The sequence below is a fragment of the Bubalus kerabau genome, chromosome 9 (genome assembly GCF_029407905.1).
Source record: "Bubalus kerabau isolate K-KA32 ecotype Philippines breed swamp buffalo chromosome 9, PCC_UOA_SB_1v2, whole genome shotgun sequence".
Classification (NCBI taxonomy): domain Eukaryota; kingdom Metazoa; phylum Chordata; class Mammalia; order Artiodactyla; family Bovidae; genus Bubalus; species Bubalus kerabau.
Window position 1 is genome coordinate 72,151,374 of NC_073632.1, and position 12,811 is coordinate 72,164,184.

Sequence of the window (12,811 nt, forward strand, 5' to 3'; positions counted from 1 at the left end):
CCAGTCTCCAGTGGAAATCTGTCCACATCAGAGAACCTCTGCTTGAGGTGGCATGATTGGTTTTATGTGTTCCAGGGAGGCCTAGTCTTTGACAAGCTGGGAATGTTTTGGATTAAAATGCAAGCATGTTGGCAGAAAGATGTGGGGAAGCTTGCATAATGTATAAGGCCTGTCAGCACCCTGCCCCGATCGAGCTGGTGCTTACGAGTCCCTCAGTTTAATGAGTCCAATATACACCTATGAGTTTTTATAAGCTAACACCAAAGCAAGTTAGAAAGACTTGAAACACATATGTTTTTTGACCAACTGTGATATTTTCAGGAACTCACCCATGAGACTTTAAAATGTCTATAAAATTTTCTGTTGGAAGCAGTTTCTGGAAGCAATAGTGTGCTTGGGGTTTAAATTTACACAGCCCAGTGAAGGTGCATCCCTTTCATGATCTGAAGATCTGACTCATAGCAAATCCTTCTTCCCCACTCTTCTGTGGTCTTGCATTCATTTATTTTGGCCAGGAACAAAAACCTTATGCTTAATTTAATACCCCTTTATTTGAATAAATGCCCCGTGGGTAAATAATCCTCCTGCAATGCAGGAGACTCAGGCAGACATGAGCTTGGTCCCCGGGTTGCGAAGATCCCTTGGAGGAGGGCATGGCAATCCACTCCAGCACTCATGCATGGAGAATCCCCATGGACAGAGAAGCCTGATGGGCTACAGCCCATGGGGTCACAAAGAGTTGGATACAACTGAAGTGACTGAGCACACGCTCAGCTGCTTATTCAAATAAAAAAATGTCCTAGAATTACCAAAAGAGTTAGGGAAGTTAGGTAAGAGGGTGGGGCTTATAATGGAGTTATCTGATTAACTAAGGCCTGACAATGTATGCATTTTTCTTTCCTTCCTGTTGATGAAAATCCTTTTGAACATTGTCCTAACCTTACTAAGTTCTATATAGAAAACATGAGATAAACTTTCTCTGATGATTGAAAATATTATTGTGCTTGAGGTTCACATCTCTGAACATTGACTCTCATTGGGAACAGTCCTTAGCCTACAGTAAGTGCTTGGTGAATATTTGATGAAACAAAGTGATTTTATCACACAGTACTGCCATTACAAAGATGTGAGAGAAGACTTAAGTCTGCACTGACACCAGGTCACTTGTTGCCTATTTTTCTATAAACGATGGTCTTCTATTCTCTCTCTATTTTTTTTTTCTAAAAGTGAGATACAGAAAAGACCATCCAGTTAAACTGTGTGAAGCTGAGATGGGTTTTGGTTTCTAACAAATGATATTTTTCCTCCCTTTCTCCTTTGTAGAGAAAACATTCAAAAAGACTGACAGTATTAGTAAGAAACAGGTTTGCTCAGATGTAGCTTGAGACATTGTAAAACTGTCTTGAGCATTCAAAAATGTAGTGGGTTTTGCGTGTGCCAAAACCCTTTAGCTTATACCATCCCAACTCCAAGATCAGAAAGTTCAGCGATTCACAGAGTCAAATGGAACACAGCTCAAGCCAAAAAGAGTGACAGGATACACAGTATATATTGTCTATTGCCCTCTTTTAAGAGATGCATTTTCAAAGAAGACATGAAATGAGAATTCCCTAGCCAAGCTCTCTACTGTCATCATTACGGCATAATTGGCACAATGGTTTCCCAGACATCTGTACCAAAGATGTTGCTGATTGCTGAATACATGATACTGGCGATGGTCGTCAGCTGTTCTGGGTTAGTGTAGCTGATGTAATCACCAAAGTTTCATTCATAACAAGCGCTCATCTTATATGGCCCCTTAACCACTTGAATATGGATTTGTGCTGTACAGGTCAAAGTTCGAGCGTGTATGCAGCATGAAGCAGTCCAGAATGTTCTGGTAGGTATTTTATTTGCCAACAATGTTTCTTTCAGTTCTGTCCAATAAAAATAGTTTGAGTGAATGGATGGTGTGGAGAGACAAGGTTCTTATACCTATAGGTCTCTCTGATCTTTCATCTTTCCCCCTGAGAACTCTACTACAGTTTTCATCAAAAGCACCAGAAACACGCTTCTTCAGAATTGATTCTCTTGCCCGTTTCACAGCGATTGATGATGTGTGCTTTCCTTGCGGAGCCATGTGGATGGTGTAACTGATCTTCCTTGTTCAGCAGTTAATAAGCACTTTTCTTTGCCTGGCAGGCTCCTACTTCTCTTTTAAGACTTGGCTCAGGCATCCTCTCTGTAAAGGTCATTCCTCGACACCTCCCGCCCCCAACACCTCTGTTTCTACTCTCATAACATCATGTGTTTATGTCTGTCAAAGCACTCACAACACTGTATTGAAATTTTGTGGTATATATCTGTCATCCTCTCTCGAGTGTAAGCTTTTCAAGGTCAGTGGCTGCCTGGGATTTCAGCTCCAGTTTTTCTGATTTCAGTCCCCTCGCAAACTCTTCATACTTTATCACACATGGGTTACAAAGTGAAGCTTTGGGTGCCTGAGTTCTAGAAATTTGGAAACATCATACATTTAAACATATACTCAATGCATCCATGACTGCATACAATCAAATACTTCTTTGAAAAAGACAGATCAGTACTTTGGGGCTCTAGTAAACCATATGCGTGCATGCATATGCAGTTGCTCAGTCATGTCTAACTGTTTGTGACCCCATAGACTGTAGCCCACCAGGCTCCTCTGTCCATGGGGTTTTCCAGGCAAGAATACTGGAGAGGGTGCCATGCCTTCCTTCAAGGGATCTTCCCAACCCAGGGATTTTGAAACTGCGTCTCCTGTGTCTCCTGCATTGGCAGGCAGATTCTTTACCACTGAGCCACGTGGTAAGCCCAGGAAACCATATACCAGAGGTCAAAATCATGTAAGAGTTGATGGTTCATTGTCTGCAGTTTCATGTTGTGAACTTGATAGTGGACGAACCTATTCCTACAGTCTACTCAAGGGTGCAATCAAATTTTTGTCTTCATATTATTGTTTAGTTCAGTCACTCAGTCATGTCCGACTCTTTGTGATCCCATGAATTGCAGCATGCCAGGCCTCCCTGTCCATCACCAACTCCCGGAGGTCACTCAGACTCACGTCCATCGAGTCAGTGATGCCATCCAGCCATCTCATCCTTTGTCGTCCCCTTCTCCTCCTGCCCCCAATCCCTCCCAGCATCAGGGTCTTTTCCAATGAGTCAACTCTTCGTGAGAGGTGGCCAAAGTACTGGAGTTTCCGCTTTAGCATCATTCCTTCCAAAGAACACCCAGGGCTGATCTCCTTTAGAATGGACTGGTTGGATCTCCTTGCAGTCCAAGGGACTCTCAACAGTCTTATCCAACACATATTATTGTTAACTGTGATCAATTAGATATAGAAGATAAGGAAAAAATTTTATATCCTTAAATTTTGTATTTATATGAGATGTTGGATGTTCACCAAACTTATTGTGATAATCATTTCATGATGTATGTAAGTCAATTATACTTTAAACCTTAAATTTATATAGTAGGTCAGTTATATCTCAATAAAACTGGAAGAAAAAAAATAAAATATGAAAGAGATAAACTTCTGATTTAAATTCTTTAGCAGAAATTGAATTTAAACATAACTTTAATTTTGCATATTTTTCATGTTGGTCCTTTTGAGATCAGGGTATTTTTTTGGGTGGTGGGGTTAGTGCTTTATAGCTAATGAAATTCAGGATAAAAACTGTAACATTGTAAATGTTTAGTAGTTGCTCTGAACTCTGTCTGAAATCCCCTTAGACCACTGGGGCACCCAGAGGCCCTGAAGCCAGACTGCCTGATTCTGTATCCTAGATTTTCTCTTAATAAGCCACTCCAGGACCCATCTCTGCCTTAACATCCTCTTTTGAGAGATGGCAGCAGTAATCTTACCTCAGAGGGTTTTCGTGGGGATAAAATGAATTGACATATATGGAGAATTGGGCTGGGGAGTGAAACCTTAATCATTAAACCTTGCCTTCTATGCAAATCCAAACACACATTTTTTTTGTTTGTTTGTTTCTCACAAAGATGATGTCCAAGCAGCATCATAGTCATAAGATTGACTGACTGCTCGCCGACAGAGACAGGGCCGAAAACATGGTCTGCTTCCGAGGAACTTAGAAACATAGCAATAAAATGGGCCCATAAAAGATATTCTTTCAGAACAAGACAGTTGATGCAAAGAGTCCGTTGAAATCACTGTTGTTCAGGGTGAGTCTCGCTTGTGCCAACATGGGATGAATGCCCAGGACTCTGGGTGCAGTGCTTCTTCAGAGAGAAAGGACATGCTTCAGAATATTCTTGTCAGTAGATGTTGTCCGGTTACATCACCAGGCAATTAGTGGCCAATTGCCATGTATGAAATGTGGTGCTGGGATGGACAGCAGGAATACGAAGTGGCCGAAAACATGGTCTGCTTCCGAGGAACTTAGAAACGTAGCAATAAAATGGGCCCATAAAGGATATTTTTTCAGAACAAGACAGTTGATGCAAAGAGTCTGTTGAAATCACTGTTGTTCAGGGTGAGTCTCGCTTGTGCCAACATGGGATGAATGCCCAGGACTCTGGGTGCAGTGCTTCTTCAGGAAGGTCTCCCTGACCCTATTGCCAGTCTCCTCTGGGAAAAGAATGGGAAAGGCACTCGATATGGGAGGAGCAGCACAGACAAAGCACCGGGGAGCAAGGAGAGTCTCCGTGGATGTGGTTCTGTGGATATGGAATATGTATCATATGAAATGATGGGAATGTTGTTGGACCCAGAGGATGATGGCTCCTCCTCAGAAACTTGAAGGCAAAAGGTTGATGCAGTCAGGCTTTGCATGTTAGGAAGCAATCAGATGGCGGACTTGGAAGATGGCATTTTGGAGTGGGTCTGGAGGCAGGAAACCCACAAAGAGGCTATGATACTAGTCCAGGGGATGATTGTTCCTGGTCACCACAGGCTGAGTAGTCACAGGTTTAGAGAGTGGGGGATATATTCATGAGCTACTTGGGAGGAAAAACCTGCTCTAATTAGTGGCTGGAGGTCAAGGGTGATATGAATGATTTGGCTCATGATAAGGTGTCCTTTCCTGACCTGGGGAGCACAGGAGGAGGGGCAGAATCCAGCTGAGAATCCTGAGTGTGAGAAAGCACTGAGACATCCAGATGGAGACATCTCATTGAGGTGGGAAGTGAGTGGGAGCTGGAGGGAGCAGTCTGGACTGAGATAGGAATTCGGAGTTATTGGCGTGTGTGAATGAACTGGGCCTGGGAGGTGGGGAGAGTGGGGGGACAGGATGGGCCCTGGAGCACTCATTTTTAAAGGTGGGAGGATACAAAGAAGACATGAAGGAGCCTGAGGAAAAATGAAAATAGTGGCAGGGACCAGAGCACAGGGATGGGGAGTTAATGGGAGGAAAACCAGTGTGGTTGATTTTTGTAAAGTTCGGCTGGTAAGATTTGGGGAGAGAAATGGTGGTTAGAAGGGAATAGGCAGAAAGTGGGTGAGCAAAGGGAGCTTTGAACATGAGGCCATGAAGGTCCTGCTGGGATGGTCCAGGTGTGTGGCTGTGATTACATGAACCAGAGTGATAACAGGGAATAGGAAGGAAGCAAAAAGCAGCAAGGACATTAAGAAGGAAGGCTCTCCAAGGGTGGGAGACTTGGCACATGATGATGCTGTTGTCAGGAAGAAGGTCATCTGTTGGACTGTTTCCAGAGATATGTGCTTCTAGGTTGACTGATGGAGAAGGCAATGGCACCCCACTCCAGTACTCTTGCCTGGAAAATCCCATGGATGGAGGAGCCTGGTAGGCTGCAGTACATGGGGTCGCTAAAAGTCGAATACGACTGAGCGACTTCACTTTCACTTTTCACTTTCATGCATTGGAGAAGGAAATGGCAACCCACTCCAGTGTTCTTGCCTGGAGAATCCCAGGGACGGGGGAGCCTGGTGGGCTGCCGTCTATGGGGTTGCACAGAGTCAGACACGACTGAAGTGACTTAGCAGCAGCAGTAGCAGCAGGTTGACTGAGGCATGGAAATAACAAAATAGAATAGGATGTGATGGTGTTATTATTTAAAATCACATCCTATTTGTTCAGTTCAGTTCAGTCGCTCAGTCGTGTCCAACTCTTTGCCACCCCATGAATTGCAGCACACCAGGCCTCCCTGTCCATCATCAACTCCCGGAGTTCATCCAAACTCATGTGCATTGAGTCGGTGATGCCATCCAGCCATCTCATCCTCTGTCGTCCCCTTCTCCTCCTGCCCCCAATCCCTCCCGGCATCAGGGTCTTTTCCAATGAGTCAACTCTTCCCATCAGGTGGCCACAGTATTGGAGTTTCAGCCTCAGCATCAGTCCTTCCAATGGACACCCAGGACTGGTCTCCTTTAGGATGGACTGGTTGGATCTCCTTCCAGTCCAAGGGACTCTCAAGAGTCTTCTCCAACACTACAGTTCAAAAGCATCTATCCTTTGACACTCAGCTTTCTTCACAGTCCAACTCTCACATCCATACATGACCACTGGAAAAATGTAGGTACTAGAAAAAGAGTTAGAATGATATTTTTCAGATACTAACTTTTTATTTTTAAAATTGATTTACCATGTCTGTTAATTACCGCTGTACAGAAAAGTGATTCAGTTATACATATATATATATATTTATATTCTTTTTCATTGTGATTTATCATAAGGTACTGAATATAGTTCTCTGTGCAGTACAGAAGGACCTTGTTGTTTATCCATTCTGTATATAAAAGCTTACATCTGCTAACCTTAACCTCCCACTCCATCTCTCCATTCACTTTTTTTTTTTTTTAAGGGCTGAAACTGTGTTTTAAAGTGAATTCAAGATAATACAAGTTTGCATTTCATGATTGGAGGGCAGGCAGGATAACATAATGTTTAAGCTCCCAAACTACTCATTTTTACTTATTAAAAAATGGGCCAGTAGAAGCCTGGATAGGAAGATGGCTTTGGGGGAGAATGGATACATGTACATGTATGGCTGAATCCCTTTGCTTTTTACCTGAAACTACCAAAGCATTGTTAATCGGATTTGGAAAAAAATAAAAATGGAGCAATAGAATACCTTCTTGAAAAGTTTTTTTTTTAAATTGAAGTGTAGTTGATGTACAATATCATATAAGTAACAGGTGTACGATATAGAAGTTTACAGTTTTTAAAGGTTATCCTCATGGATAGTTATTATAAACTATTGTCTATATTCCCCATGTTGTACAATATATCCTTGTAGCTTATTTTATACCTGATAATTTGTACCTCCTGCTCCCCTACACTTTATTGCCCCTTCCTCCTTTCCTGTCCCCACTGGTAACCATTAGCTTAGTCTCTATATCTGTGAGTCTGCTTCTTTTTTGTTACATTCACTAATTTGTTGTATTTTTCAGATTTAAAATATTAGTGATATCATACAGTATTTGTCTTTCTCTGTCTAACTTATTTCACTAAGGATCAGTTCAGTTCAGTTCAGTTCAGTCACTCAGTCGTGTCCGACTCTTTGCGACCCCATGAATCGCAGCATGCCAGCCCTCCCTGTCCATCACCAACTCCCAGAGTTCACTCAAACTCACATCCATTGAGTTGGTGATGCCATCCAGCCATCTCATCCTCTGTTGTCCCCTTTTCCTCCTGCCCCCAATCCCTCCCAGCATCAGAGTCTTTTCCAATGAGTTATTTCTTCACATGAGGTGGCCAAAGTACTGGAGTTTCAGCTTTAGCATCATTCCTTCCGAAGAACACCCAGGACTGACCTCCTTTAGAATGGACTGGTTGGATCTCCTTGTAGTCCAAGGCACTGAGCATAATACCCTCCAATCCATCCATGTTGCTGCAAATGGCATTATTTCATTCTTTTTTATGGCTGAGTAGTATTCCATTATATATATAATATATGCATATATTGTATATATAAATATGCTTGCATGCATGCTAAGTTGCTTCAGTTGGGTCAGATTCTGTGAGACCCTATAGACTGCAGCCCGCCAGGCTCCACTGTACATGGGATTTCCAGGCAAGAATACTAGAGTAGGTTGCCATGTCCTCCTCCAGGGGATCTTCCTGACCTGAGGATCAGACCCACATATGAATATATATAAAGCAGCTTCTTTATCTGTTCATTTGCTTCCATGTTGTGGCAATTGTAAATAATGTTGCTATGAACTTTGGGATGTATGTATCTTTTTGAATTAATACTTTTTTTTTTTGATATATACCTGGGAGTAGAATTGCTGGGTCATATAGTAATTATATTTTTAGTTTTTTGAGAAGAAGTTCCATACTGTTGAAAATGTTGTTTTCATGATTAAATGAGATCAGCATACACATAAGCATAGTAGCTGACATATAAGTTCAGAAAAAAAAGTTAATTATTACTTTTATTCTAGTTTTGGTAGTTACCTTTACATGTAATCTTTATGAAAATGACAACTTATTGAACAGGGCTTCAGTAATTTAAATTTTATGATAATTATAATAAGTTTATATTTACTTCTGAGCTGTAAGAAAAAGCAAAATAAAATTTACAGGTATCTTTAAAAGAAAATATGTACCCACTTAAGAAAGCTGCCTTTTTACCATTTTAGGAAACTTTTTAACCTACACATGATTGAATTCCATGTAAACTAAAGCAAACAGGAAGATAATTAGGGCACATTTAAATCTGTTGTTGAAGTGCAGAATGTCTACTAACTAACATTTAACCCAATGTGGCTAGCCACAAGCCATTTAGCCTTAAAATTGTATTTGTTTATATGTATAATCTATTGCAGAAAAATTGTACTTAATTCAGAAAATTATTTTGAGCTGTACTGCTGAAAAGTATTTCATGCAGTTATTGGAACATTTTTTTGTATTTAATTTAGTCATCTACTGTCAGAATATCTCACTGTAATTAATGGTTTCATTTTCTTCTGGAACATATATCTATAGATTATTTCCCTTTCTTTCCCAGAGAATAGACTAATTTATTATGCACAGTGTTCTAGGAAACCTGATGCTTAGCATCAGACTGTGGCTCTTATATTTATGAGGGGCACGAGTCAGGTTTCTCTTCTCATGGAGGATTTGGGTTTCCTATTAAGGAATATTCATTTATCAATCTCATTTCCTCCACAAAACTCTGTGAGATATGATATGTTTTGAGGTCAATCTGAAATACACTAAGATTTGTAAGCATCTTAAAAGAAAATGGATTTCTAAAAAGGTTTTTCAATTCACTGTGGATTTCTCTTTTCACAACTGTGGTGTTGGCTTTCGTTAACAGAATGAAAAAGAGAGACAACTGTAGGCTTCCTGTGTGAGGTTACCAATCAGAAGCTCACTTGTAAGAAAGAAAATGCCAGACCCATTCACAGTTCAGAGTGAATTTCAGGCCTGTTTGGGTTAAATCAAAGGAGAACATTCTCGTATAATCTTTTAGTTCCATTCTAGGTGATATTGCTCAGTGATCTTGATCAAGCCCCTGCCCCCCTTTATATATATATATATATATATATATATATATATAGTCAAATATATACATATATTTGACTATTTCTGTTTCCTTTCTTTGGAGAAAAGGAATACTTTTTTTGGAAACAAATCTGAAATGATTCCAGCATGGTCAGTGTGGTTTAATTTGGGATGAATCACAAGCTGGAATCAAGATTGCTGGGAGAAATATCAATAACCTCAGATATGCAGATGATAACACCCTAATGGCAGAAAGCAAAGAGGAACTGAAAAGAGGTGAAAGAGGAGAGTGAAAAAGCTGGCTTAAAATTCAACATTCAAAAAAACTAAGATCATGGTATCCAGTCCCATCATTTCATGGCAAAAAGATGGGGAAAAAAAAATGGAAACAGTGCCAGACTTTATTTTCTTGGGTTGAAGCAACTGAGCATACACACACACACACAAAATCACAGCAGACTGTGATTGCAGCCATGAAATTAAAAGATGCTTGCTCCTTGGAAGAAAAGCTATGACAAACCTAGACAGTATATTGAAAAGCAGACACATCACTTTGCTGACAAAGGTCCATATAGTCAAAGCTATGGTTTTTCCAGTAGTCATGTACGGATGTGAGAGTGGACCATAAAGAATGTTGAGCACTGAGAAATTGATGCTTTTGAACTGGGGTGTTGGAGAAGACTCTTGAGAGTCCCTTGGACAGCTAGGAGATCAAACCAATCAATCCTAAAGGAAATCAACCCTGAATATTCATTGGAAGCACTGATGCTGAAGCTGAAGCTCCAATACTTTGGCCACCTGATGCTAAGAGCTGGCTCATTAGAAAAGACCCTGATGCTGGAAAAGATTAAAGGCAGGAGGAGAAGGGGATGACAGAGGATGAGATGGTTAGATGGTATCACTGACTCAACGGACATGAATTTGAGCAAGCTCTGAGAGATAGTGAAGGACAGGGAAGCCTGGTGTGCTATAGTCCATGGGGTTGCAGAGTCAGACATGACTGAGTGAATGAACAACAAAAACAGAGAGTTCATGTTTGAGAGAAATTGTCAGCCCTGGAGAAAGAGATCTTCAAGATTTCAAGAGTCGTATCTGGACAACATTTTTGAGACTTTATTCTTTAAGATCTTCTCTAAAATATGAATTTCAATGAACTGTACTACATTTATAAGCTTATTTACAGCACTTCATTAAGCCTAGAAGCTTATGTGTGTCTGTAAATTTATCTTCAGTTATTAGTGAAATGACCTAAACCTCAGTGGTGAAACTGGATAGGTCCCAGTCTTCCCAATTACTGCTTCAGTTTCTCCATTTAAAAATATGCACTGATAATTGGTCAATACTTACTAAAGCAAAGCAAATAAGCAAACCCCCCTTTTTAGAACCTGATGCTTTATGTGATTTGACAGAAGAAAGAAATCCTACAATAGAAAGGAGCCACTCATGCTAGCATTTATAAACAGTGTGCAATTAAAAATACTCTCGGTAAATCCTTTCTTCTTAAGCGTATTGTGCATTCCCCAGTCTCTCCTTCTTTCACATCTATTTCATGTTTAATAAATAGATAAGGCCTTTTATTTCTGAATTATAGCTCAGATTTCAAATGTAGAGAGAGTATAGGGGTGAAGTATTTAAAATTCAAACTGAAGTGTAAATGGCTAACACTAGAATCTTTCCACAAAGCAGGATCCTTTTGCTTCTCATCTGGAGGGCCTGAAAGTGGTCTGTTCTAGAAGCAGGCATAGTGCAAATTGGATCTGTTGTTCACCATTTCTTTTCTTTCTGTGTGACTGTTTATGTCTTGAATCAACCGATTGACTCCATATATCATTGATAACACATTAATCATTTCTCCATGTTATCTCTTGGCTTTTGAATGGTGTGTGGAGTGGAATAATTATAACTCAGGCTGTTTTGTTATAGATTAGAAACATATGATTTGAAACAAATATACCTTTAAGAAAAGACAACATTTGGAACTTGTTATCTTTGTAAGCATAGTTTTTTGTTTTTTGAAAAGACAGTCGTATGGGATTCAAATGCTCTAACTGACCCAAGAAAGAACAGTAAGGACTTAATGCTTTGCTTTCTTCATAGGGCTTTCCTGGCCAGAGCTTGCAATTTGAATGATTGGCAAGCTCCGTAACTGAGTTCTCAGGAAAACAAATGACCTCATCAATTGGAGTGGCTCCATGTTAGGAAGGGCAAGAGTTATGAAATGCAGTCACAGCAAGGAAAGAAGTCTGTTTGCATTTGGATGGGGACGTTTTGTTTCTAAGGTGTTATAGGGTGGGTTAGGCTAATAAATGCCTTTAGTGTGGTCCTAGGGAGAAATCCTGGTTTCTCTTCCTCACTCTTCTCCTGTTTAATTCTTTTTTTTTTTTTTTTAATCTGGGTTTTTGGCAGCACCCCTGAGTCATGTGATATGCTTGAGGCTACCAGGTGAGACTGCCTTTTGGCCTGTATTTGATTCTAGGAAGCACAGCTTCCTGGTTCTGGGCTGTTTAGAACATTCTTCCCTGTACCCGCCTCAGTGGTTTGTAGCCATTTGTCTATGTTGAAGTGATATATATTGTTTCCGATATTGTTATAGGAATTCAACAAGAGTTTAACTAGTACACGTTTTACACCTTCTCATATATTCAGGAGGCGAAAGTGTGGAGACCCTGCCCTACGGACCCAGGCTAGGAAGGAGCAGTCTCAGAAAGCTCCAGTCACCAGCAGATCCAGTCAGTCAAAGACAGAGTCACCTCTCTTTTCTACCCTTGTCTGGGTCAGTTCAGTTCAGTTCAGTCACTCAGTCGTGTCCGACCCTTTGCGACCCCGTGGACTTCCCTGTCATTCACTATCTCCTGGAGTTTGCTTAAACTCATGTCCATTGAGTTGATGCCATCCAACCATCTCATCCTATACTATTGCCCCCTTCTCCTCCTTTCCTCAATCTTTCCTGGCATCAGGGTCATTTCCAGTGAGTTGGCTCTTTGTATCAGGTAGCCAAAGTATTGGAGCTTCACCTTCAGCATCAACCCTTCTAATGAATATTCAGGGTTGATTTGCTTTAGGATTGACTAGTTTGATCTCCTTGCTGTCCAAGGGACTCTCAAGAGTCTTCTCCAGCACCACAGTTTGAAAGCATCAGTTCTTCGGTGCTCAACCTTCTTTATGGTCCAAATCTCAGCTTTGACTATATAGACCTTTGTTGGCAAAGTGATGTCTCTGCTTTTTATTCAGCTTTTATTTACCCCTTGTCTGCTGACCTGGACCTTTGGGTTCAGAAGATTGTTAACCCAGAAGACTCTTCTTCCTCCAGTTTTCTGGTTTCCATCTCCAAGCTTATCCTGAAATTTTCCCTTTCAAAT